The sequence below is a fragment of the Odocoileus virginianus genome, chromosome 2 (genome assembly GCF_023699985.2).
Source record: "Odocoileus virginianus isolate 20LAN1187 ecotype Illinois chromosome 2, Ovbor_1.2, whole genome shotgun sequence".
Lineage (NCBI taxonomy): Eukaryota > Metazoa > Chordata > Mammalia > Artiodactyla > Cervidae > Odocoileus > Odocoileus virginianus.
The window spans coordinates 16,180,774-16,205,763 of NC_069675.1; positions in this window are offsets into that span (position 1 = coordinate 16,180,774).

Sequence of the window (24,990 nt, forward strand, 5' to 3'; positions counted from 1 at the left end):
GGTTGTCTGAGGAGGCCTTACAAATAGCTGAGAATAGAAGAGAAGTGAACGGTAAAGGAAAAAAGCAGAATTCCAAAGAATAGCAAGGAGAGATAAGAAACCCTTCCTAAGTGATCAATGCAAAGAAACAAAGGAAAATAATAGAATGGGAAAGACTAGAGATCTCTTCAGGAAAATTATAGAGATCCAAAGTGAGCATTTCATTCAGAGATGGGCACAATAAAGGACAGAAATGGTATGGACTTAAAAGAAACAGGAGATATTAAGAAGAGGTGGAAAGAATACATAGAAGAACTATATGAGAAAAATCTTAATGACCCAGATAAACACAATGGTGTGATCATTCACCTAGAACCAGACATCTTGAAGTACAAAGTCAAGTGGGCCTTAGGAAGCATCATGACAAGCAAAGTTAGTGGAGGTGATAGAATTCCAGTTGAGCTATTTCAAATCATAAAAGATAATGCTGTGAAAGTGCTGCACTTAATCTGCCAGCAAATTTGAAAACTCAGCAGTGGCCACAGGACTGGGAAAGGTCAGTTGTCCTTTCAATCCCAAAGAAGGGCAATACCAAAGAATGTTCAAACTACTGCACAATTGCACTCATTTCACATGCTGGCAAAGTAATGCTCAAATTCCTCCAAGCTAGGTTTCAACAGTATGTGAACTGAGAACTCCCAGATGTGCAAGCTAGACTTAGAAAAGCCAGAGGAACCAGAGATCAAATTGCCAACATCTGTTGGATCACAAAAAAAGCTAGCAAATTCCAGAAAAACATCTACCTCTCCTTCATTGACTATGCTAAAGCCTTGACTGTATAGATCACAACAAACTGGAAAATTCTTAAAGAGACGAGAATACCAGACCACCTTACCTGCCTCCTGAGAAACCTGTATTCAGGTCAAGAAGCAGCTGTTACAACCGGACATGGAACAATGGACTGGATAAAAATTGGGAAAGAACTATGTCAAGGCTGTCTATTCTCACCCTGCATATTTAACTTACATGTAGAGTACATCATGAGAAATGCCAGGCTGGATGAAACACAAGCCAGGATTGCCAGGAGAAACTTAAATAACCTCAGATATGTAGATGACACCATGTTTATGGTGGAAAATGAAGAGGAAATAAAGAGCCTCTTGATGAAGGTGAAAGAGGAGAGTGAAAAAGTTGTCTTAAAACTCAACATTCAAAAAACTAAGATCATGGCATCCGGTCCCATCACTTAATGGCAAATAGATGGGGAAGCAATGGAAACAGTGACAGACTTTCTTTTTTTAGGCTCTAAAATCACTACAGATTGTGACTGCAGCCATGAAATTAAAAGATGCTTGCTCCTTGGAAGAAAAGCTATGACCAACCTAGATAGTGTATTTAAAACCAGAGACATTGCTTTGCCGACAAAGGTCCATCTTGTCAAAGCTATAGTTTTTCCAGTAGTCATGTATGGATGTAAGGGTTGGAACATAAAGAAGACTGAGTGTCAAAGAATTGAGGCTTTTGAACTGTGGTGTTTGAGAAGACTCTTGAGAGTCCCTTGGACTGCTAGGAGATCAAACCAGTCCATCCTAAAAGAAATCAGTCCTGAATACTCATTGGGACTGATGCTGAAGCTGAAACTTCAATACTTTGGCCACCTGATGTGAAGAGTTGACTCATTGGAAAAGACACTTATGCTGAGAAAGACTGAAGGCAGAAGGAAAAGGGGATGACAGAGGATGAGATGGTTGGATGGCATCACTCACTTGATAGACATGAGGTTGAACATGTTCCGGTAGATGGTGAAGGGCAGGGAAGCCTGGTGTTTTAAAGTCCATGGTGTTGTGAAGAATCAGACATGAGTGAGTGACTGAACAACAACATAATATTGAGGGCTTCTGTCAGACTGGATTCATAAAGTACAGAGAGTGTATTAAAAATATTCTTGAGGTCAACTCCTGTAGAAGGAAAGGAAATGGACAGATAGGTCAGAGGGAAAATTTAGGTTATGATGAAGGCCCACTGAAAGCTTCACCTGATACACTGAGAATCCAGAAACTAGGAAGACCCTTCTGAGTTGCTTGAAGTTGGCATAAGTGATCTGGTCTTTATATCCCATGTCAGTCAGTCATTGGATTTATGCTGCTTTGGAAAGGAATTGTTTTGAGGACAAAGTATTACATGTGGAAATGTCTTTAAATCTTTTTCTAAAAATTTGACTTTGGTGGGAAAGAGAGAGAGTGATAGCTAGAGGGCAATGAGGGCTGAAATGAGAATTTTATATTCAATAAAAGAAGCTCAGGAACATGGTCCTGGTGAGGAGAGGCTTTATGGGATATTATTGAGGAAGATGCCTGTGGGTAAGGGGTTTTATCAGAGATTGAAGAAGGGTTGTGTTGCTAAGGATTTAGCTGTGGACATGTCTTACCACAGAAATGATCTGTGTGTAAGCCCTTCCTTGTTCCTTGGTTTGGGTATAAATAAAAATGGTTCATGTAGATTTGAAACTTTAAAGTCTTTGCTTGGATTGCACTTCCAACTTTTTTCGTGATATTTGCTAGGAGACCTATCTCAGCAAAGTGGAATGATGAAGGTCAAACATAGAAGCCTGGGGATGAGAAAAAATAAAAGAATGAGCTTGGCACAGGATATTGGACATAACCATTTTATGATCTGAAGTGATTCCTCACAATAACAACAAAGGATATGATTATTGATTAATACATAAGTAGAATTTGTGCCTTTACTCTAGTATTGGGCATTTAGCTGGTATAGTTAGAACTATTAGGTATAGCTATTTCTAAGAAAAGAAGGATTCAAGATATGATAGCCACTGGTGATGGCAATAGGAAATGAGATCAGATGTGAAGCTCTGTGGTTCAGATTGTAAGCAATCTTCTTATATCTGGAGTTGAAATGTGGGAAAATATGAATCTCAAACTTTTTATGACATTAATATTCTAGTAATTTTGCTGTTTCTGCTTTCAGTCTGAGTGGTTAATTCTGTTGTTCTCACCAAAACACACTCATGGGGGAGAACTATGATGTGTTCATTCATTCATTCATTCAACAAATATTTTCTCAATATCTGTTGTGGGATTGGCATTTTGCTAGTTGTAGAGTACAAAGTAGTTGTAAAATGTGATCAGATCAGTCTTGCAGGGGAAGACAGACTTGGTACATAAAAATAATAATTAAATTGTTACATATTGTTAAAAAAGGATTTGGAGCAGTCTTGCAGGTATATTATGGTGGAAAGAGAAATTAATGGATTATGTTATATTTTGCAGAAAAATTGTAATGAATTGAATATGATATATTTGGAGAGAAATAAATCCTAAATTCCCCCAGATTTCTGGATTGAGCATCTAGAATGGACCATCATACCATTTACTAAGAAGGGAAAGCCTTGAGGAAAAGAGATTGAAGAATGGTTGGGCTGCTAAGGATTTAGGTGTGGGCATGCTACATTTGAGATACCTATGAGCCATCAAAGTGGATATATCAGATAGGTAATGGTATATGTGTATGTTTAAAGATGAGAGCAATGATCTGTGTATGAGAAATACATTTTGGAGTTGATGACACATAAATGATATATAGTCATAGTAAAGGATGAGATCATTTAGGGAAGAAAATAACCAAGCTAAAGGAGAGAAAACCCTTTACAGAGTCCTGAGGTGCTCCAGAATTTAGATTTGAGGTGGACTATAAAGAGATCTTGGTACTCAAAGGAGAATTCTTCTGGCATGATGATATAATATCTGGTTGCATCCTCACAATGGCACTTAGGAACACAAAATAAGAACAGTTTCCATTTATAAGGAACTTAATGCGGGAGCCACTCTTCCAAGTGCTCCATCTATGTTCATATATATAATTCTCACAACAAGCTTACATGGCATGCCAGGCATGTGTCACCTGAGTTTATAGTTGAAGAACCTGAGGCTCAGAGGGAACAATTAACTTGTCTGGGGTCATATATGGAAACAAGTTTCAATGCCAAGCAATCAGGCTTCAAAGCCTATATATAACTAAGGTGCTATTTTGCTCTTTAAAATGCCAATTCACCCTCTCCACAATATGGCAGTTTACTTCTCTAAGGCTAGCAAGAGAATCTCTTTCATTTCAATTGATTCCTTTAGGAAGGATCCATTCCTTTTTAAAGGGCTCACAATGGGCTAACTAGGATATTCCCTCTTTTGATTAATTCAGTCACAACTTATTTAGGACCTTAATTCAGTTAGTTCAGTCACTCAGTCTTATTCGACTCTTTGTGACCCCATGGATTGCAGCACGTCAGGCTTCCTTGTCCTTCACCAACTCCTGGAGCTTGCTCAAACTCATGTCCATCAAGTCAGTGATTCCATCCAACCATCTCATCTCTGTCATCCCCTTCTCCTCCTGCCTTCAGTCTTTCCCAGCATCAGGGTCTTTTCCAATGAGTCAGTTCTTCACATCAGGTGGCCAAAGTATTGGAGTTTCAGCTTCAGAATCAGTCCATCCAATGAATATTCAGGATTGATTTCCTTTAGGATGGACTGGTTTGATCTCCTAGCAGTCCAAGGGACTCTCAAGAGTCTTCTCCAACACCACAGTACAAAAGCATCAATTCTTCAGCACTCAGCTTTCTTTATAGTCCAACTCTCACATCCATACATGACTACTGGAAAAACCACAGCTTTGACTAGAAGGGCCTTTGTTGGCAAAGTAATGTCTCTGCTTTTTAATATGCTGTCTAATTTGGACACAGCTTTTCTTCCAGGGAACAAGCATCTTTTAATTTCATGGCTGCAGTCATGATCTGCAGTGATTTTGAAGCCCAAGGAAAGAAAGTCTGTCAATGTTTCCATTGCTTCCCCATCTATTTGCCATTAAGTGATGGGACTGGATGCCATGATCTTAGTTTTTTGAATGTTGAGTTTTAAGCCAACCTTTTCACTCTACTCTTTCACTTTCATCAAGAGGCTCTTTAGTTTTTCTTAGCTTTTTGCCATAAGGGTGGTGTCATCTGCATATCTGAGGTTATTGATATTTCTCCCAGCAATCTTATTCCAACTTGGATTTCATCCAGCCTGGCATCTCGCATGATGTACTCTGCATATAAGCAGGGTGAAAATATACAGCCTTGACATACTCCTTTCCCAATTTGGAACCAGAGTGTTGTTCCATGTCCAGTTCTAACTGTTGTTTCTTTGCCTCCATACAGATTTCTCAGGAGGCAGGTAAGGTGGTCTGATATTCCCATCTCTATAAGAATCTTCCACAGTTTGTTGTGACCCACACAGTCAAAGACTTTGGCATAGTCAATAAAGCAGAAGTAAAAATGTATCCGGAATTCTCTTGCTTTTTTGATGATCCAGGAAATGTTGGCAATTTGATCTCTGGTTCCTCTGCCTTTTCTAAACCCAGCTTGAAGATCTGGAAGTTCATGGTTCATGTTCTGTTGAAGCCTGGCTTGGAGAATTTTGAGCATTACTTTACTCGCGTGTGAAATGAGTGCAGTTTTGCGGTGGTTTAGTTACTCTTTGGCATTGCCTTTCTTTGGGATAGGAATGAAGACTGGCCTTTTCCAGTCCTGTGGCCACTGCCGAGTTTTCCAAATTTGCTGGCATATTGAGTGCAGCCATTTCACAGCATCATCTTTAGGATTTGAAATAGCTCAACTGGAATTCCATCACCTCCACTAGCTTTGTTTGTAGTGATGCTTTCTAAGGCCCACTTGACTTCACATTCCAGGACGTCTGGCTCTAGGTGGGTGATCACACTTTGTGGTTATCTGGGTCATGACGATCTTTCTTGTATAGTTCTTCTGTGTATTCTTGCCACCTCTTCTTAATATCTTCTGTTAGGTCCATACCATTTCTGTCCTTTATTGTGCCCATCTTTCCATGACATGTTCCCTTGGTATCTCTAATATTCCTGAAGAGATCTCTAGTCTTTCCCATTCTATTGTTTTTTTTTTCTATTTCTTTGCATTGATCACTGAGGAAGGGTTTCTTATCTCTCCTTGCTATTCTTTGGAACTTTGCATTTAAATGGGTATATCTTTCCTTTTCTCCTTTGCCTTTAGCTTCTTTTCTTTTCTCAGCTATTTGTAAGACCTCCTCAGACAACCATTTTGCCTTTTTGTATTTCTTTCTTGGACCTTAATTACTTCCAGAAAAGTCCCTTAACCTGTGTCATATGATATAACTTAATCATGGGAGGAAATCAGTCATATTCAGACTCATCCATGATCAAAGGGAAGAAACTGTATAATGTGTGGACAGAAGGTAAGAATCTTGGAGATAACCTTGGAATTCTGCCTGCCATGGATTCCAGAGTCATCTACAGAGCTCGGATGGATTCAGCCTCCTGAGTATACTTGGGATCATCTGGGCATGGTTAATTTGAATGTCAGTCATTTTAGTGTGTGGATTGGAAGCCACTCCAATCCAAATCACTTCCATTTCACCATTTCTTCCAAAGTAGACCACAGCTGCTCTGGAACTGAACTGCAAGACCATGCATTAAGTGGTTGCTTTGGCAAAGGACACATATTCTGTTCCATCTGAGCACTAGTTAAAATGGTATTTACAATGGCATTGCTAAGCGAAATTGAAACTAAAATGCTATACCATATCACAGTCCTAGGCATGGCAGAGACTCAAAGAGAATGATTACCTGAAAGGCCAGAACAAGCTTTGTTCAGTATATAAATTCACAGTCTAGGCTCATTATAATTTGTTATTCAAAAGGATGCATGCCTTCTCTCAGCGTTATTGGTTTACTAACCAGTGTGTGTGTTCAGTTACTCAGTCATGTCTGTGTGACTCTGTGTGACCCCCTGGACTGTAGCTTGCCAGGCTCCTCTGTCCATGGAATTTTTCCAGGCAAGAATATTGGAGTGGGTTGCATTTCCTACTCCAGGGGATCTTCCTGACCCAGGGATGAAAGCTGTGTCTCGTGTGTCTTCTGCATTGGCAGGTGGATTCTTTACCACTGCTCCACCTGGGAAGCCCTTATTAACCAGTACCTTATACATGTGGGACTTTTCAGGTGGCTTGGTGGTAAAGACCCTGCCTGCCAGTGCTGGAGATGCTGGAGACACGGGTCTGACCCCTGGGTTGGGAAGATACCTGGAGGAGGCAATGGCAACCCACTCCAGTATTCCTGCCTGGACAGATCCTGGCAAGGATCTAATCCTATGGACAAAGGAGCCTGGTGGGCTACAGTCCATGGGATCACAAAGAGTCAGACATGACTGAGTGACTGAACATGCATATGTACCTTATATATATAGGAGGTATGCAGCAGGTATTTGTTGAACCAAATAAAAGTTGCCTTTCCAGAATGACTATTTATTATGCATCTGAATCAGTGCATACAAAGTTTGAATTTCTGTTACCCTAAGTTTCTCCAAACGTGCTTTTAAACAGTCTGTTAAAAATATGAAAAACATCAAATTCCTTTTTTGTTGAGCTAATTATATTTCTGACCAAAATGACCACTGTACCTTTAGAAGTCATGTTCATTTGTTAAGCAGTAGATGCCTTAATTATACACAGTATTGTTCACAAGACTGAACAGCTTACTTTTAGTTATCCATATGTAAAATAAAAAATCACTCAGTAACTCTTTAGTGAATTGCTTGCTGAAGGTGTTTTATCTTCATATTGCCTAAGAGTAATCCCACGCACAGAAAGAAAATTGAAGGAAAGCATTGTTATCCTTTGAGGCAACTATGATTGCCTGTTGGTCTTGTCAGTCTGGTTCTCAGGACCCATAGTTGCCACAATGTGTTTTACAGAATATTAGTTTCTTCATGTGTAAATAAGTGTTCCTGACAAAAAGGTTACTGACCAAAATGTTGGGAAAAGTATCACACTTTGTGTTCCATTCAAGGAACCACAGTGTACATTACAGGTGAAAAAGTTCTAGTAGTCATGAAGACAGGTTTTAACCCAGCATTTTCCAAACTAATTTGACCACAGACATGGCTTTTTTCTTCTTAGTGACTCTGTGAATCACCTAATAGTATCTCAAGAAAATAATGTTCCTGTTTAGAGGGATGCTTTCTGAATTAAGGCATTTGATTGGGCTTTTCTGGTAGCTCAGACAGCAAAGAATCTGCCTGCTATGTAGGAGACCCAGGTTTGATCCCTGAGTTGGGGAGATCCTTGGGAGAAGGAAATGGCAACCCACTCCAGTATTCTTGCCTGGAGAATCCCATGGACAGAGGAGCCTGGTAGGCTATAGAGTCCATGGGCTTGCAAAGAGTTGGACATGACTGAGCAACTAACTTTCACTTTTTCACTTTGATATCAAGGGTTGTGCTCATTTCCTCTAGGGACAGTTCTAATCACGGTGAGTAAATTGGGGAGTTAATATTGACTGAGCACTTGTTATGTGCAAGGCATGACATGTCTCTTTTTAACCTTCAATTATTCCTCTAGGACAGGTAATCTGAGTCCTCTTTTACAGATGCAGATGTTGGAGTTCAAGGAAGTAAAACACCGTCCACTATTAATATGCTCTCTTTTGTAGAGAAAAACAGAACTGCTGATGACACAGTTTACCTAAAAAGTACAGCTTTCATGAAGGGTTTTGCAGAGGTCCTTGAAGGAAAACTAAGATTCTGTTCATGTCTCCAAGTGAGATTTTGAATATCATATGGAGAGATGCATCAATATTTTTATTAGTTAAGGGCACTGAGATTGGGAAAAATGGATGAGAGTTGAGCTAATATATCAGACCCAAGTATTCTCTAGCCTTCTGAAATGAGATGGTCATCAGCTCCTAGAAAGAGCTGGGTCCCTGTGTGTCACTGTTCTGAGTTTGTCACTTAGATATTCACTGAATATGTGCTTGCTTCTGAGATTTTGATTGATATCGTGCCTATTTGACTTATCTCTATAAAAAATAAGTTCTCAACCAGTCTTTCACACATGCATCAGCAATAGTTGATAAGTTTTCAGGGAAAAAAACACCTATTTTTAGCTGACTAAGGACTGCAATATATGCTATTCTAGATTTTGAGGACTGTCTTCTTAATACTATGTTTTAGATGCTTTTTTTTTTTGAAAAATTGTTCTTGTGCTATAACCTGCTGGAATGATTTTGAATAATAGTGTTAATAAAAGATGGTTTGCTGTGATTCAGAGTTTTATTTGTTTCAGTTAGTAGGGATAGCAATATTAATATATCTTAAAATTGCACAATAAGAAAAACAGAGTGCATTTATTTTTTCTGTGAGTATGATGTATTGAGTCATTCCACATCCTAAGTGTTTCTCAATTTCAACCATCATGCAAGGCATTTAATCAAGATGGGCTTTTAAATAACACACTATGCTATTAACCAAATACCATTGCTATAGAAAATGATGAAGAGTACTTTAGCTGAATTATTTGTAGCCAAAAATGCCCCAGATACAAGCTTTTTGCATATTTTCTTCAGGCAAATGCCCCAGTCACCTTGTCATTGAATAGTTTTGAGCCTGAATACCACATTTGGGCTTCCCTGGTGGCTCAGGTTATAAAGAATCTGCCTGAGAAGTGGGAGACCCTGGTTTTGATGCCTGAGTTTGGGAGATCACCTGGAGGAGAGAATAGCCACCCACTCCAGTATTCTTACCTGGGAAATCCCATGGACAGAGCAGCCTGGCAGGCTACTCTGGGGAGTTGCAAAGACTTGGACACAACTGAATGATTAATACTTTCACCACACTAATATATCCTTCTTTAAACATCTCTCTAAACAACTAAGCACAGAAGGAAAACCCAACATTTCAATGCATTCTAGCCATTCTTTCTGTGTGCAGGATATATATTATTTTAGGATATTTGTATTTGTATATATACTGTATTCATATACATGAAGACTCTTATCAATTTTCTCATAAGAGAGAGGGTGTGGAGAAAAGGGAACCCTCTTACATTGTTGGTGGGAATGCAAATTAGTACAGCCACTATGGAAAACAGTGTGGAGATTTCTTAAAAAGCTGGAAATAGAGCTGCCATATGACCCAGCAATCCCACTTCTGGGCATACACACCAAGGAAACCAGATCTGAAAGAGACATGTGCACCCCAATGTTCATCGCAGCACTGTTTATAATAGCCAGGACATGGAAGCGGCCCAGATGCCCATCAGCAGACGAATGGATGAGGAAGCTGTGGTACATATACACCATGGAATATTACTCAGCCATTAAAAAGAACTCATTTGAATCAGTTCTAATGAGATGGATGAAACTGGAGCCCATTATACAGAGCGAAGTAAGCCAGAAAGATAAAGACCATTACAGTATACTAACACATATATATGGACTTTAGAAAGATGATAACGATAACCCTATATGCAAAACAGAAAAAGAGACTCAGATGTATAGAACAGACTTGTGGACTCTGGGAGAAGGCGAGGGTGGGATGTTTCAAAAGAACAGCACTGAAACATGTATATTATCTAGGGTGAAACAGATAACCTGCCCAGGTTGGGTACATGAGACAAGTGCTCAGGCCTGGTGCACTGGGAAGACCCAGAGGGATCGGGTGGAGAGGGAGGTGGGAGGGGGGACTGGGATGGGGAATACATGTAAATCCATGGCTAATCCATTTCAATGTATAACAAAAACTACTGTAATGATGTAAAGTAATTAGCCTCCAACTAATAAAAATAAAAATAAAAAAAAAAGATTTGTGACTTCTGAAATCTATCAGCCATTTAGGTGACAGCCTGTATGATTTTCTCCCATTTCATGATGAGGTATGAGTATGGTTATGTGTGACTTCAATGAATGCATTCCTCTGTTCCTTGTATTTCCTGTAAATTGATATTTAGAGTTATACGTTTGAGATAATTTAGATTGGATCACTTCAGAAAGGCTATTTCATAGATGTTGTTGGTTACATCCATCATTAGGCAAAACATTTCTGGTTGTTCCTCTTTTGGTGATACTAGTAGCCTTTGATGATCAACACTTAAACTCATTTTTTAAAACTAAGGTTGATGAAATGGCTATATTTGACTACAGTTATTTATTTTTTAGTTACTAGCTGGAATATTTCTATAATTAGAAGCTTTCCATCATCAACTGTTTGTTTCCTGTGAGATATAATTTGTACAGTAAGAAAGAAAAAAATGCTTAATTCATTCTCTTTTATTTACCAGTTTTCAAATAATGAAGTGGTTCTCTAACATTAGGTATATTTTTATAGCATTATTATAAATGTGTGAATTTAAAAATATTTGATATATTTTATTATTTTGTAATTATTTTTCTTATTTATTCTTATATCGTCTCAGCAATGGCCAGAGTAGCCTCTTCATTTTAAATTCTGAGACCCTTGGACACTATCCCAGTAGTTGCTGGTAGCATTCTTGTTTTCTGGTATGGAAGCTCATCTCTTTTTTTTTTTTTTCTTCAAGCTTATTAAGTTATATTTGACATACAACACTAAGTTTAAGGTACAGCTAAAGGCTTATATTTAATAGTCCTGGAAAAAGCCATTTCTCAAAGGAGTTCTAGATCCTTTTATGTAGAAATATACTTAGAGATAAAAATCTGAATTCTAGGCATGATTATTGTTAGTGAATTGCTCATTTTTAGTAATAGTAGTATAGTAGTAGTAGTAGTTTAGTTGCTAAGTTGTGTCCGACTCTTGCGAGCTGGGAAATATGTAAATATTTTAAAATTCAAAAGTGTGCTGTTTTTTCTTTAATAATCACGTTACATCTGAATCTTCTTTGTTTCATGCCCTAAGCTCTCAGTTCCTAGTTACATTCATATCAGTACTCATTTATTTATCCCGTTATGTCACATCAAATTTTCCAAAAAAATGGACACAGACATGTCATGTTTCCAATGCCATGCGTGCTTCTAAAAACTTGTCACTTTCCATCAGGAGGCAGTCTATTTTCCTTCCATTGAAATTGGGCAGACCTTTGTGTGTACCTCAATAAGTAGAATGAAGCAGAAATGATACTGCGTGACTTCTGGAAGTTAGGTCATGAAAAGCGATGCAGCTTCTGCTGAACTTTCTCATGATTGCTCACCCTTGGAACCAGCCACCTCTGAGGAAGCCCAGGTCCCAGGAAGAAGTTGCCTGTAGGCTTTCTGACCAACAACCTTTGGTAGGGTCTCAGCTGATAGACAATATTAACCACCAGACTTGTTAATGAGCCTTCAGATGGTTGCATTTCTCCAGCTGACAAAGATTGGAGTAGAGAAAAGTTAATTTCAAGAGCTGCCCAAATATTTGGTTCAGGAGCAAAATAAATGTCATTTTGTTGGTGTTAAATTACTCATCTTACTGCTACTAAGTAGAGCCCTTTCTCTTACCTCTTAAATTTAGCTTTATTGAGGTGTAATAGTAGTAATAGTTTAGTTGCTAAGTCTTGTCCAACTCTTGTGATGTCAGGAACTGTAGCCTGCCAGGCTCCTCTGTCCGATGGATTCTCCAGGCAAGAATACTGGAGTGGCTTGCCATTTCCTTCTCCACTTGAGGTATAACTGATATATAAAAAAATATACAATTTAAAGTTTACAATCCAATGAATTTTTATATGCATACTTAGTGAACTCATCAGCACAAGGAAGATGAGCCCATCTATCACCCATACTTTCCTCCTGCTCCTTTGTGATCTGTGCAATCTCTGCCTGATGCTCCTTCACTGCCACCACCTCCATCTGTCTCCACTCAACCACATATTGGTTTCTTATCATTATACATTAGTTAAATTTTCTAGAATTTTATATTAATTGAGTCATGCATTCTATACTCTGTTTTATTTTTTTCTGGCTTCTTGCCCTCAGTATTATTATTTTGAGATCCATCTGCTATAGTGTCTATGAATAGTTCATTCCTTCTTATTCTTCTATTTTTTATCTGTTCCCTACTACTACAAATCAAGAACTTTACCAGTAACTTCTTCCTTCCTCCCTTTCTGTAGCATGTATTTGAAATAATATAGCTTCACTCCCAAATAGTATCAAAAGGCAATCAGTAAGCTCATTCTCCTTTTCATATATGACCCTGTTTTTGTTCATATATGTCCCATTTTATTATAGTCAGAAACTGTCATCACATATGATACTTTTCTCATTGTAATTATCACTTTATCTTAGTTCTACAGATAAATATATATTTAATATCCACTGCCAGATCTTGCATCAAAGTTTCTCATCATTTTGATTGTCTGAAGATTTCTTTAGTGGAGGAAGTGGTATTCTCTGTTTTTGTGAGGCTTGTTGCAGCTGTTGTTTTCCTGTTTGTTTTGACAGGTTAGTAATGGTTGTGCACTTTTTACCTGAAGTTATGTTTGTCTGGCTAATACACCCTGGCTCGCATTTTCTTTTCCATAAGTATCTTACATATTTTGTTTCATTTTCTTCTAACATAAAGTCAAAATGTCTGATGACAACCTGGTTTTCTTTTTCTTACAGGTGATTTTAGGAAGTGGGGCACACTTCATATATGCAAGACTGTTTTTTCTTTAAAGTACAATTATTTTACTAGAATACATCATGACTGTCCTGTGATGACTTTCCCATACATGTGGCACAATTTTTCAATTAAAATTTCAAGCATTTTTATTTTATTATTTTTTAACTTCAGAGAAACTTTCCTGATTTGTAGCTTTTAGTACTACTTTGTTTTTCTTTGCTTTACTTTTCTTCAGGGACTCTTATAACAATATGTCAGATCTTCTTTGCTTATCTTCTATAGTTGTCTCTTTCTCAAGAATATTTTGAATCGTATTTATATTTATTATTTTTAAAACTTCCCTGCTTTCCACTTTCTCTTTCTCTTCAGACATTATGCATTTTGTTCATTTACTTTAGAATGATTTCAATTTTAGTCTTTTCTAAAATAATATTTCTTCTATTCATGTTCATTTCTGAGTTATGTCCCCTATCCTTGCATAGCTTCCACTTCCCAGTAAACTCATTTCTACATGTTTCTAATTCTCTTTTATGCTCTTCTTTCATAGCTTCTATAACTTTTTAAAAAACAGTTTTACTTTTTTTTTTACTAAAATATTAAGATAGAGTTTTGTGGATGTATATTTCTAGAGAGCCTTATTATATTATGATCCTTACTTTTTTAATAGTAACTTTGTATGGAACTTATTAATACTTTCTTTTTTGCTTATGTTTAAGAGAATGTTTCCCTATATTGAAACAGAATAGCTTTTCTAGATTCAAACTAGATTAATACCTACCTTTTCTAGTGATTCCACAAAATGATACAAAAAAGAAAAACAGCATAGTAGTTTTGAGATCTGACTTCTCTGCACCCTTCTTCCATTTTCATCTGAATTGTCTTTTTTCCTTTGTTCTATTGTACCAGCCCTGCTCAGTTGGTATTCTTCTTAAGGTGGGCTTTTGTCTTGCATGGGAGCTTCCCTTTATTCATTTTGAAAATTCAGGGCTCAGATGCCTTGTGCCACATCTAATCTTACAATGCCCCCCCACCCCCACATTCAGATGGTGAGCCCTCCTAGCTTCTGCTTGCAGATTGGCGTCATGGTGAGTGTTTTGGTACATTGGGGCACTGTGATTCTTAGAGTCATTGGAAGCTGCTTTGCCTTCTTTTTCTCCCCTCCCCACATGTGGGGCTAACGTGTATATTTGCAACTGCTCATTTTCCTCACTTTCTTACTCATATTTTTGATTTCTGTATACTCCTAGTTTTGCTGCAGCTGTTGCCTGTGGCTGTTTAGATTTGTTCTTTCAGATTTGGTTGGAGTGGGGAAAGGTTCTGGGATATTTAATAAGTATCCCACTGCTATTCTCCCCAAGTCCTTGATCTTTAAAATTAGTTTCTCTGGTGATTATAAAGAGGAGCCAGAGTTGAGAAGTCCAAATATCTGAGTTCTTGTTCTACCTCCATCATTTTCTGGCAATGTCACTTTTTAAAGTCACTTAAATTATGTGAATTTCAATTTCCTTATCAATAAGATGATCACAGTAGTACCTGTTCTATCTTCCTCATAAAAGATGTGTATTATTCATGATTAATATAAGTGAAAATTCTTTGAAAATATAAAATTCTATTCAGTCTATACACTAGTAGTTCATTCTTAAGTGCATACCTATAGCAGCAGCAACCACGCCTTTGATCCACCTACAATGCATTATACAGATGTTGCAGATGTGAGGGCAATATTTGTATTTCTTACTAAGAAATCTGAGCTCTTGCATTATTTTGAGACACTGTTCCTTCTTGCTTCAGAACAGGGGTTTTCAAAGTCTGCCTTGTACCTGGGAACTTCCGAGAGAGCTGGAGATCGGGATTCCTGGGTTCTGGTCCAGGCAGAGCTGCTTTCCTCTTTTTGTGTTCTTTATTGTTCTACCGATGATCGTGTGTGTAGATGAGTTCTTCCATAGCAATGACTGCAGCAACAGCAACAATATGTTGGTTTGGAAATCTTGGATTTGGTCATTCCTAATTTAGGTACACACTAGGAAGAAAAATCTTATTTCCCCTTCAATTGCTTGGAACTCTATGCATTTTCTATAAAATACAATATATGCTAGTTCATCTGTAACCTACCATTAAAAATATAATGAACTGCCAACTGACCCACGTAAGAGACTTCCCATGTAGTGCTAATGGTAAAGAATCTACCTACCATTGCAGGAAACACAAGAGACAGGATTTAATCTCTGGGTTGGGAAGATCCCCTCAAGTAGGAAATGGCAGCCCACTCCAATATTCTTGCCTGGAAAATTCCATGGACAGAGGAGCCAAGTGAGCTATGGTCCATGGGGTCACAAACAGTTGGACATGACTGAAAACAGCACACACACACACACACACACACGTGTGCTTTTAATATTAGCTGAGAACACTATGTCATGTACCCTGGTAATTAAGAGTGTTATGGTGCTGAAGAGAGAAGGGGATTTTTTTTTTCTTACCAATTCCTGGTACCCTGAAAATTTCAGGCAAGTTTTAGAAATAGTTAAGTTTTACTTTTCCATCAATCTATCTTTCTCTCTGCACCCCACTCCAATACTGTCAAGCCACTTTCCTTCTGGTCTCTAATAATTTTGAGGCTATGCCTTTGTAACATTTCAACCGAGAAACAGAACAATGCTTTGGTCGTCTAAAGTGATTTACTTACCTCACTTGGCCATGAGTTATAGTTTCCTTTCTACAAAGAAGCCTATGTTTGTCAGTCATTAGAAAATTAATATAATTAAGCCAATTCACATTAATGAATGACTGGTAGCCTATAACCACTCCATAGCTATTAATATTTTAAAACTAGGATGCTTGAATAACTAATTGTGGAATTTTAAACATTTGCTATAAAAGTGGGGAAAAGCAGCAAAACATCAGGCCAAATCAGAGATTTCTGCACAGGTGGGCTAATAAGTGGGACCACTGCAAAGCATGCAAGCTATGCTCTTTGTTTTTCCAGAAAGTGCCACCATGCCGAAGGTGTCTCTGGAGCTGAGTCACGCAGGGGCCCTTCCACATTTTCTTTTTTTTTCCCCATGATGCACCTCACAACTTTCTTCAAAGCATTAAATTTCACAATGTCTTCTCAAACAGTAAAGCAGGTCACTTGTAAATACAAGTTGTTTTACATGTTAGATACTTTGAATTGGGGGTTGCCTCTAGACATGCTTGGACTTAAAGCAGCTCTGTGGCAGAGACTGCCAGTTGCCTGTCCCAACATCCATTCTCTCCTTCCTCCCTAATTACTAGAATCTCTACTATATTGAGGATGTTAGTGTTTCCAGCCTGAAGCTCACATTTCTTCCACTCTTTGTCCATTGATTATAGGGATATGTCTAAGATCTGGCCACTGAGATGGAAGCAAAATGTTGTGTGAGTTTTTCATAAACACACTTTGAAAGGGAGGGCATGCCGTTTTGTCTTTGCTCCCTTTCTTTTGGCCACTTGCTAGAACTTGGACCTGATCACTGGAGATGTAAAAACCATTTAGATGAGGGAAAAAGATAAGATCCAGGGTCCTCGATGTCAGCGTGAAGCTGAAATAACAACTCTGGTCTTCTCATGTGTGGTCTGCTTTTACTTGAAAGAGAAACTCCTGTCTCTGTTTTCCGACTCTCCATTACTTACAGCAAAGCCTATTATTGTTTCTAGCCCCGAATTCACAATTTAACTACAGTGAGGGCATTGTTTCCATGCCATGTGTAGTTGAAGAAAATGACTTAAATTCTATTCTAAAATATGTTTCAGTTTAAGAATATTTATTCTACCAAGAAACTAAATTCATCAGGCTTTAGAAATTCTTTCTAGTCCTTATCTGAATTACAACAGGGACTCCTATCCTTAAAACATTGCTTCTCAATCTTCAATATGTGTATGAATGATCTGAGAATCTTGATAAACTTTAGATTCTGACTCAAGGTCTGGGGTGGAGCCTGAAATTCTACATTTCTAACAAGTTTTAAATGGTACTGATGCTGCAGCTGACTAGCACTTTAGACACAGAGGGTGTCTTTAAATGCGCAGCTCTCTTTCTTTGTCTCATTTCCCATCACCAGAGTTTCTGGAGGTAGGCATCAGAAAGCTGTATGATGAAGAAATATCATATGAAATTTTTATAAACACACAAGTTTGAAAGTCACAGATATAGCACGTGTGTTGGCATTTGTAAATTTCAAATAGTACAGTAGATATTGATGCAGGCTGGGAAATGAATTTCTTTTTTTTAAGAGCAATAGTAAATCTCCTTCCTTCTAATTTGGAAAAGATAATCTCTGTTTTTAACCCAGACTGTATAGAAATAGTCATGTTTTAAAACATTCAGCATAGTTCTTGTCTAAGAAGAAATAGAAAAAAGTTCCAGAGCAAAGATTTTTTTTGTTTCTGAAATATTATTCAAGTGTCTGATTGGGAATAGAAGGGGGTTAAAAAACATTCTTTGTATCAAATTATGCACTGTTACCCTGGAGAGCTATTTGGGTTAAAACATAATCAAAGAGACCTATGCTATATTTGATCTTGGAATGCGTTAGATGTTTTACAGAATTACATTATTTATAGAAATTGTTTTCTTTTAGTCATCTCTATGATTAAATATCAAGCTCTTGAATAGAAGAAAGAATTCTGTACATTCAAAGTAAAACATTTTAACAATAATCTGTATTAACTGATTCAAAAATTTCTGTCTGGGAACATTCAGAAATTCTAAGAGAAGTGTTTCTCTCTTAGTTTTTAGTAATTCATAGACTTTAATTTATGTTTTATACATAAACAGCCATGTATGATTATGAATTTCTATAATTAAGTATTTTCTTTTTGCATAATTTTTTTTTCTTTTTGCTCTTCCTCTGAAGGAGTATAATTTCTAAAGATCTTCTTTGATCTTAGTTTAAAAAAATTTTTTTTGATCATGAGTTCCCTTTGATTTGATAGAGACTTTCTTTATATATGATACATTCTATTTCTTTTTTTCACCTCTCCTTTCTCATCATTATTTCATTAATTGAGGTTCCTTGTTTACCCACTAGTTTTCTCCTTCTGTTTGTTTGGAAGTATATGTTCTGTTCTATTTTTTAAGTGATTACTCTAGCTGTTTTAGCATACAGGTTTGTGAAAGTCTAAAGTTAACCAACATTTTACCTTCTTCCAGGTTAAGATAAGACTTCTAGAATTTTTAAGCCATGATCTTCATCCCTACTACTTATATGCAATTGTTCAGTGTTTTATGTTTCCCTGATTATTATTTCTCTTGGATAATTACTGTTGCAGTTGTTGAGGTTGAACCAGTCACCAATGGCAACTGATTTAATAAGTCATGCCTATGTAATGAAGCCTCCAAAATAACCAAAAAGAACAAGATTTCAATAGCTTCTAGATTGGTGAACATGTATTGGTGTTAGCCGCTTGGTAACATGCCTGGAGAGAGCATGAAACTCTGTGCACTTTCCTCCATCCCTTGCCCTGTGAACCGCTTCCATATGGCTGTTCCTGAGTCATACTCAGTTATTTTATTTTATTTTTTTTAAATCGCTCAGTCGTGTCCGCCTCTTCATGACCCCATGGACTGTAGCCTACCAGGCTCCTCTGTCCATGGGATTTTCCAGGCAAGAGTACTGGAGTGGGTTGCCATTTCCTTCTCCAATATTCATTTATAGTAAACCACTAATTTGGTAAGTAAATTGTTTTGCTGACATCTGTGAACCATTCTAGCAAATGATTGACTCCAAGGACAGGGTGATGGGAAGTCCTAGTTTATAGCTGAGGCATCAGAAGCACAGTTAGTAATGTGAAGTTGTGATTGGTGTCTGGAGTTGGGAGAGCACTTTTATGCAGTTGAGCCTTAACCTGTGGGATCTAATTCTGTCTCCAGGTACATTATGTCAGAATTGGGTTAACTTACAGGGCACTCAGCTGATGTCCAGAGAATCAGAAAGTTGCTTCATGTGGAAATACCAGAACATATATTTGGTAACTAGAAGTGAATTAGGCTTCCCTGGTAGCTCAGCTGGCAAGGAATCTGCCTGCAATGCAGGAGACCCTGGTTCGATTCCTGGGTATGAAGGTCTGCTGGAGAAGGAATAGGCTACCTACTCGAGTTAGTTAATTGTGTGTGTTGTGTGTAGAGATGAAGCACAGAAGTTTTCTTGTGTTCCATTTAAATCTCAATCAGGATTTTAATTTAAAGGATAGGATTTTTATAGCCAAGCAAGTATATATTAAAGTTATTCATTGTTTAGAAAGTGAACATAAGCATATTTTAGATTTTAAAATTCAAAAATCTCTGGGAAAATGGAGGTTTATATGTGTGTGATAAATAATAGCAATTATCATGTGTGATTCAATAGATATTTGACTACTCTGCCTAGGTGAATCTCAGTTGTATTCAATAAATTGTTTTTGATTATATGAATGAGTTAATTTTGTTCATAAGTCAAAGAAAGAAATGGTATGGTGGAAACTGTGTGTGTGTGTGTGTGCCTCTGTATAAAGTAGGTTAGGAAAGTCATTGAATATCGTCATTCCTCTATATTCAAGGAACTGATAGCCAAATAGGGACTGGCCTGACTTTTTTACTCATCAGCTGATCAATGATCAAAAGCTGCTACTATCTGGGCTATCAGACAAAGCAGGCTTGATACTGAGTCATCATCTTCCAGGACTCTGACTTGTCTCACTCTGTCCACATTATAGTCAAAACCTATAGAAAGAGTCTCAGCATTGTGTGTTTCCTTCGTGGATGTGAAACTTGGGAAAGGCAATGACCAGTGACAGTAGAAGCTAACATGCAGTGAGTACTCACTGTATAGTAGGCTGGTATTCTTTAAGGGCTTGACTGGTGTTAGCTCATACCACAGGAACCTGTAAGTTACATGCACTTACCAGCTCCACTTCATAACTGTCTCAGGGAGGTTAAGAAATTTGTCCCAGTTCACACAACTGGTAGGTTGAAAACTTAGATTCTAACCTGGACATTTTGACAGGAGGGCAGTAGCCTTACTCCTTATCAGATGCTTATTTACTGCCTGCATCTTAACTCAGAAGAATCAAGACTGAAGAGGGCGGTGGATCTCAGTTGGAGGCAGTTTTACCCTTCAGAGGAAGTTCAGCAATGTCTGGAGGTGTCTTTGATTGTCTGTCCAGGTAGAGTCAATCTTCATAAAAAGAGATCATGAAAAAACATCTTCATGACCCAGATGAGTACGATAGTGTGATCACTCATCTAGAGCCAGACATCCTGGAATGTGAAGTCAAGTGGGCCTTAGGAAGCATCACTACAAACAAAGCTAGTGGAGGTGATGGAATTCCAGTTGAGACATTTCAAATCCTGAAAGATGATGCTGTGAAAGTGCCGCACTCAATATGCCAGCAAACTTGGAAAACTCAGCAGTGGCCACAGGACTGGAAAAAGTCAGTTTTCATTCCAATCCCAAGAAAGCCAATGCCAAAGAATGTTCAGACTACCACACAATTGCACTCATCTCACATGCTAGCAAAGTAATGCTCAAAATTCTCCAAGCCAGGCTTCAACAGTACATAAACCATGATTTCCAGATGTTCAAGCTGGATTTAGAAAAGACAGAGGAGCCAGAGATCAAATTACCAACATCTGTTGGATCATCAAAAAGGCAAGAGAGTTCCAGAAAAACATCTACTACTGCTTTACTGATTACACCAAAGCCTTTGACTGTGTAGATCACAGCAAACTATGGAAAATTCTTAAAGAGATGGGAATAGCAGACCACCTGACCTGCCTCCTGAGAAACCTGTATGCAGGTCAAGAAGCAGTGGTTAGGACTGGACATGGAACAATAGACTGGTTCCAAATCGGGAAAGGAGAACGTCAAGGCTGTCTATTCTCACCCTGCTTATTTAACTTACATGCAGAGTACATCATGTGAGATGCTGGGCTGGGCGAAGCACAATCTGGAATCAAGTTTTCCAGGAGATATATCAATAACCTCAGATATGCAGATGACACTACCCTTATGGCAGAAAGTGAAGAAGAACTAAAGAGCCTCTCGATGAAAGTGAAAGAGGAGAGTGAAAAAGCTGACTTAAATTCAACATTCAGAAAACAAAGATCATGTCATCTGGTCCCATCATGTCATGGCAAATAGATGGGGAAGCAATGGAAACAGTGACAGACTTTATTTTGGGGGACTCCAAAATCAATGCAGGTGACTACTGTAGCCATGAAGTTAAAAAATTCTTGCTTCTTGGAAGAAAAGTTATGATCAACCTAGACAGCATATTAAAAAGCAGAGACATTACTTTGCCAACAAAGGTCTGTCTAGTCAAGCCTGTGGTTTTTCCAGTAGTCATGGATGGATGTAAGAGTTGGACTACAAAGAAAGCTGAGTGCTGAAGAGTTGATGCTTTTGAACTGTAGTGTTGGAGAAGACTCTTGAAAGACCCTTGGACTGCAAGGAGATCAAACCAGTCCACCCTAAAGGAAATGAGTCCAGAATATTCACTGGAAGGACTGATGTTGAAGCTGAAACTCCAATACTTTGGCCAACTGATGTGAAGAACTAACTCATTTGAAAAGACTCTGATTCTGGGAAAGATTGAAGGCAGGAGGAAAAGGGGACAACAGAGGATGAGATGGTTGGATGGTATCAGTGACACAATGTATATGAGTTTGAGCAAGCTCTGGGAGTTGGTGATGGGCAGGGAAGTCTAGCATGCTGTAGTCCATGGGGTCACAAAGAGTCGGACATGACTGAGCGACTGAACTGTATAGTCAACCTACTGCTATCTACTGAGAAGAGGGAAGGGATGCTGCTAAACATTCTATAATACTTAGGAATGACCTTTCATAAAAAATTATTCAATCTAACTTGGCAATATGCAAAGTTAGACCAATCCTGCTCCTGCTTAGTAGCAATCTACCTTGGCTGAAGTTTAGAATGATTTGGGAAGCAACTAGACTAGTTATATTAGAATCTCAGAGAGTGGGATTTTTTTTTTTTTTAAGTTCCCTAGGTGATTCCAGCTTACAGTCTATGTAGAGGTCTACTGCCCTGGGGAAAATTGCTCTTTCGAATGCAAGGCCCTCCGAAATTCCAATTGTGCTTCCATCTCCATTGATGACATGAGTGGCTGGTGGGAGAGGCAGGAGTTACATTATAGCAGTTTTGATTTTTGAGAACATTTGCACCTTCTCTAAGAAAATAAGAGAAAAAGGAATCAGGAGCAAAACTCAATATGTGCTCATTCTCTTTAGGGGATGCTCTAAGGTTATACTGTTTATTTTGTACCAAAATCTTGATTAACCAGTCCTTGCCAAACTTGATTAAGACTAGCTTGTTTCTTGATGTCAGTTTGCAAGACTAAGAACTTACTGGATGTGAGACTTATGTATTAGTATGTGCATGGAAGTGGTAGAAGGACTGTTACAGCTGGAAGGTAGGGAAATTGAGAATGATGGTTCCAGGTGTCTCTCACCTTGTGAAGGCACAAGTTGACTCAGGGAACTTGAAGGAGAACTTTGACAGCAGTGCCTTATGTGTCTTTGAGAAGAGCATATGTCTAGATGTGAGCTCTTGAGTGATGGCCATGATGATTGTCTACTTAATATTCACCAGGATCTAGGAGGGGGCAAAAGTCAAATTTCTGATATAAACTTTAGAGGTCAAACCAGATCATCTAAGGCAAATTATTTAAACATTTAAATGTTCTTTGTTTTACATACTTTAAAAGTCCTAAAAATTTTATAAAATCAATCTTTAATGTTCTAAGTTTGACCCAACTGTGCTACGGGATCTTAAGCGAGAATGTTTCCACGCTTGAGTCAGAATATTGAAGAATGGATAGCACTTTATAAGAATTTTGTTGTGCTGGTAACAGCTCCCCACAAAATATTTCCTAAAGGAAGCATGAATGCTTCAGCTGGGACTACCATCCAGACATTCCCTTGCATCTAGAAGTCCCTCATTTTAAGACTAGGATTTGCAGAGTATTTTATTTGTTTTAAATTTTAATTTGTTCTGGAAGGAATACAGCTTTGTCAACATTTTGATTTTAGTCTGGAAGATCCATTTTGGACTCCTTACCTTTATAAACTTAAGATAATATTTGTGTTGATTTAGGCTACCAGGTTTATAGTAATTTATTGAAGCAGCCATGGGCAACTCATAATGCCCCTCTTCCTTGTAAAGGTGATCCACTGCTTTCTGACTCTTGCCCATTCATCACAGTAATCTCTGCTGTTATTATTAGTTAGACATATGAACATAGGAAATGTGATGACCAAAAGTAAGAATGAATGAATGAGCATGATATAGCCTTATCAAACATTTTCCACCTTAAATTGTGAGGAATTATCTGTTGAAAGATATTTTTCAAGTTCATAATAGTTAGTTACATGAAAAGTATTTTAAAGATACATAGGGCATTTTGCATAATGTATTATATGTGTATGTATTATATATATTTAATTTATTTAGAATAATGAAATTTCATGCAAATATGACCCTAAAAATTCCAGCTTGTATATGGGGAGAAGAAAAATTTTAAGGCCTGTATTATCCAGTTAAACACATAATTTCTAGGTCCCTGTTTTTCTAATGCCTAGTACAACCTTGATTTAAAATTCTTTAATTATTAATACTCAAATTTTTGCAAATGCAGATTTTTAAAAATTTTTTCATAAGCAAGAAAATGACATTTCCTTTTGATTACTACTTCCAAGAAGAAAAGCATTTTGATTCTTCCATTTTGTGAATTTATATTCTAGTGTCAGAAATAACATTTAGAGATTTGGAGTTCAGAAGATCAGTTATAGAACAGTATTTGCTGGATGAAATTAAAGGTAATTTTTCTCTGGCAAGGATAGAGAATACATAGAATGTTCAGGTAATACAAAGAAGTGAGTGAATAGGTGTTGGTAAAGGAAAAACAGTTGGGGAAATAGACCAAAGTAGCTGATAAGTGACCCCAAAGTATGACAATTTGGGGGACAGTTTCATAGGTGATAGCATAGCCAATGTAGAGATAGGCAAGCTTAATGATATACTTCAGATTTTGTTGGTCATGTATATATATGTGTGTGTGTGTGTTGTTTTTAGTTGCTAAGTCACTACTGACTCTTTTGTGATCCCAAGGACTATAGCCCACCAGCTCCTCTGTTTATGGGATTTCCCAGGGAAGAACACTGGAATGGGTTGCCATTTCCATCTCCAAGGGGTCTTCCCAACTCAGGGATTGCACCTATGTCTCCTGCATTGTAGGTGGACTCTTTAGCACTGAGCCATTAGGGAAGCCCCGTATGTATGTATGTGTGTGTGTGTGTGTGTATATGTATATTAAAGTTATGTATCAGGGTGATTCAATTGTTTTCAAACTACTACCTCTATTTCCAGTTTTAACTGGAAAATAGAGAAGGCTTAAAATGCATTAAATTAATAATTTAAGTTATGATTCATTATTGAATGATTATGGGACTGGTAGTTCTTTTAATTATCCATTCTCTAACTCTTAGTGGTCCTCAGATTTTAATGTGTATATAGGATTACGCAGGGAGCTTGTTTAACTGGCTCTGATTGGATGTGTTTGGG